Source organism: Cajanus cajan, chromosome 9 (genome assembly GCF_000230855.2).
Source record: "Cajanus cajan strain Asha chromosome 9, NIPB_CcT2T_4, whole genome shotgun sequence".
NCBI classification, from domain to species: domain Eukaryota; kingdom Viridiplantae; phylum Streptophyta; class Magnoliopsida; order Fabales; family Fabaceae; genus Cajanus; species Cajanus cajan.
Window position 1 is genome coordinate 9,021,536 of NC_138525.1, and position 4,250 is coordinate 9,025,785.

General features: G+C 36.6%; 1 non-coding gene across 1 annotated transcript; it reads right to left on the bottom strand.

Moving 5' to 3' along the window:
• Positions 1–289: 289 nt before the first annotated feature.
• LOC145952242 (small nucleolar RNA R71) lies at positions 290–396 on the bottom strand. Its single transcript, XR_014429920.1, has one exon. It is a non-coding gene; the product is annotated as a small nucleolar RNA R71 (small nucleolar RNA).
• Between the last annotated feature and the right edge of the window lie 3,854 nt (positions 397–4,250).

Sequence of the window (4,250 nt, forward strand, 5' to 3'; positions counted from 1 at the left end):
AACTGGAGCCACTGTACCAGCTTCTCTGGTGAACATGCTCAAACAGAACACCTTTGGAGGACTACCATCAGAAGATCCTAATGACCACTTAGAGGGGTTCTTGGAAATCTGTGAGACCCAGCAATTTGATGATGAAGTTTCTGATGGAATGCGACTCCGCTTATTCTCACTCACCTTGAGAGATAAGGCAAAGGTGTGGCTAAGAACAGTGCCTAGAGAAAAGTTAGCAACTTGGGAATTATGTGAAAGAGCTTTTCTAGAGAAATTCTTTCCTCCTTCTAAAACTAAAGAATTGAGGAAGAAAATCACTAATTTCCAACAAGGCACTGGAGAGACTATTTATGAAGCATGGGAGCGGTTCAAAGGATATCTTCAAGCATGCCCACAACATGGCTTCAACCGTTGGCTTACCATCCAATTTTTCTTTGAAGGATTGGACCAACAAAGCACCATGATATTAGACTCAGCAGCTGGAGGATCTTTCATGGGGAAACCTATTAATGACTGCATGATTATTTTGGAAAATGTAGCCTCAAATCACAGCCAATACAGTGAAAGAGAAGTCACAGCAAGGAAAGGAACTCCGGGGCGATATGAAGTGAACAATATTGAGTTACTCTTAGCAAAATTTGATACTCTTAATCAAAGATTAGACAAGATGGAAAAAGCTAAGGTTAATTCAGTGGCTACAAATCAAGTATGTGACCTTTGTAGGGAACAAGGGCACACTGCAGTAGATTGTACCTCAATTTTTACTGGAGAAAAAGAAGATACTACTGAACAAGTAGCAGCTTCTCATAATTTCTATGACACTCCTCGAAGAGAGAAGAGTAATCCGTATTCCAACACATACAACCCTGGTTGGAAGAATCATCCTAACTTTTCTTGGAAGAATCCAGTTCAAGAAAGTAGCAATCAGCAACCTAATTTCCGTCCGTCCAATCACTTCATTAATGGGCAAGGAAATCCAGTACAGACACCCTCAATTCAACAAAGTGTTTCAAGATTAGAAAACCTTATGGAGAATTTTGTCACTCATCAAAAACAAACCAATGATTCAATGGCAAATTCTATTCAAAACCTTGCTGTCAAGGTTGAGAATATTACTCTCCACAACAAGATGCTGGAAAATCAAATCGCACGGTGGATGCCTAATTCAAACAATTCTCCAGGTAAGTTCCCAGGTAAAACAGTTGCAAACCCAGCTGAAAATGTTAATGCTGTTACTTTAAGGAGTGGGAAGAAATTAGACGGACCTGTGTCTAATCAAAATGATAATATTGAGATTGATGAAGACGCTTATCCTATGGTTGAAAAACCTGAAAAAGAGAGATTAGAAAAAGAAAAAGTATCTTCATCAAAGCCTCAAACTGTTTATCACCCTCCAATTCCTTTTCCTCAAAGGTTAGCAAGGACTAAACTTGATAGACAATTTGAAAATTTTTTAAATATGATCAAACAAGTGTATGTAAACATTCCATTTGTAGAAGCTCTACAACAGATGCCTACATATGCTAAATTTCTTAAGGATCTTTTAGCTAACCGAAGGAAATTGGATGATAGAGAGACTGTTACATTGATCCATCATAAATTGCCCAAAAAACTTAAGGATCCTGGTAGTTTCTCTATACCTTGTCTCATTGGAAATCTAAGGTTTGAAAAAGCCTTATGTGACCTTGGGGCAAGTGTCAGTTTAATGCCTTTATCAATTTGCAAGAAATTAGATATGGGAGAATTAAAGCCTACAGCAATGTCAATCCAGTTAGCAGATAGATCTATAAAATATCCCATAGGAATTTTAGAAGATGTTCCAGTTAAGATAGGTAAATTTTTAATTCCGGGAGATTTTGTTATTTTAGAAATGGAAGAGGACAAACAAATACCAATCATACTAGGTAGACCATTTTTGGCTACAGCAGGCGTGATAGTAGATGTCAAACATGAAAAATTGTCCTTATCCATTAATGATGAAACAATGGAATTTAATATTGCTAAATATGTTAGACAACCTTCTCTTGAAAATATTTGCTGCAGGGTTGATATATTGCCTAAAGACATGGAGGAAGAAGTCATGAGATCTATTTTGAGGGATCCCTTGGAGAATTTTCTAGTTGGAGGAAAGCACATAGATCTTGAGGAGATTCAACCTAATTATGCTTGTTTGATCGATTCAAGTCCCCTGTGTAAAGAAAAAGATCCTCTAGTAGAAAGTCTTCTTGAGTCTTCAACAGATTGGCAAGAAGAAAACTCTCCAAAGTTAGAACTTAAACCACTTCCTTCATCTTTAAGGTATGAGTTTTTGGGGGCTAATTCCACTTATCCAGTCATAGTAAATTCAGCTTTAAATGAAAAAGAAACTGAAAAACTTCTCAATGAGTTAAGAAAATTTAGAAAAGTTATTGGATATACTATGGCTGATATAAAGGGAATTAGTTCTTCATTTTGTATGCATCGCATCTTCTTGGAGGAAGGATCCAAACCTTCTGTTGAAGCTCAAAGAAGACTAAATCCCAAGATGAAAGAAGAGGTAAAGAAAGAAGTTTTGAAATTATTGGATGCTAAGGTAATTTATGCTATATCTGATAGTCCTTGGGTAAGTCCAGTTCATGTGGTTCCTAAGAAAGGTGGGATGACAGTAGTTAAAAATGATAATAATGAATTAATTCCCACAAGAACTGTAACTGGGTGGCGTATGTGTGTTGATTATAGAAAATTAAATAATGCCACTAGAAAGGATCACTTTCCCTTACCTTTTATTGATCAAATGCTTGAAAGGTTAGCAATGCATTCATACTTTTGTTATTTGGATGGATACTCCGGTTTTCATCAAATCCCTATTCATCCATTAGACCAAGAGAAAACTACTTTTACATGTCCCTATGGTACTTTTGCTTATAGGAGAATGCCTTTTGGCCTATGTAATGCACCTGCTACCTTTCAAAGATGTATGACTGCAATCTTTAGTGATTTATTAGAAAAAGAGATGGAAGTTTTCATGGATGACTTTTCAGTTTATGGTATTTCCTTTGATGACTGTCTATTAAATCTAAATAAAGTATTGCAGCGTTGCTCTGAAGTGAATTTAGTCTTAAATTGGGAAAAATGTCATTTTATGGTACAAGAAGGAATTGTCTTAGGACACCTAATATCTGGGAGAGGAATTGAGGTAGATAGAGCAAAAATAGAAGTAATTGATAAATTGCCTCTTCCAATTGATGTTAAAGGTGTTAGAAGTTTCTTAGGGCATGCCGGTTTCTACCGAAGGTTTATTAAAGATTTTTCAAAAATCTCTAAACCATTATCTAATCTACTTGTGAAAGAGGTACCTTTTAACTTTGATGTTTCTTGTAAGAATGCATTCTACAGGTTGAAAGAAGCTCTCACTACCGCTCCTATTCTGCAAACTCCTGACTGGAGCCTTCCTTTTGAAATCATGTGTGATGCAAGTGACTATGCTATAGGAGCTGTATTGGGACAAAGAAAGGACAAGAAGGTTCATGCTATATACTATGCCAGCAAGACTCTTGATGAAGCCCAAGCCAATTATGCAACAACAGAAAAAGAATTGTTAGCAGTCGTCTATGCTTTTGAAAAGTTCAGATCTTATCTTGTGGGGTCTAAGGTTATTGTTTACACAGATCACTCTGCCCTAAAGTATCTTTTTAATAAAAAGGATGCTAAACCTAGGCTCCTCAGATGGATTCTCCTTTTTCAAGAATTTGATTTAGAGATTGTGGACAGAAAGGGAGTAGAAAATGTAGTAGCTGATCATCTCTCTCGACTTCCACAAGACCAAGCAACAAAGGAGGAACTCCCTATTAATGACAGCTTCCCAGATGAAAAGCTTTTAGCAGTTGTTGTGAAAAACAGTCCCTGGTATGCAGATTATGTGAATTACTTAGCATGTGGAGTCCTTCCTGAAGACTTTAATTATCAACAAAAGAAGAAATTCTTTAGTGACCTTAACAGCTTTATTTGGGATGAACCTTATCTATATAAGAGGTGTAGAGATGGTATCTACAGAAGGTGTATCTCAGAAGAAGCAGCTCCTCACATCATTCACTCATGTCATTCTTCCGCATATGGAGGGCATGCTAGTACATCAAAAACTGCGGCTAAAATTCTACAATCTGGTTTTTACTGGCCAAACTTATTTAAGGATACTTGGAAAATGGTAAATTCTTGTGACCAATGCCAAAGATCAGGGAATATATCCAGGAAACATGAAATGCCATTAAATGGGATTTTAG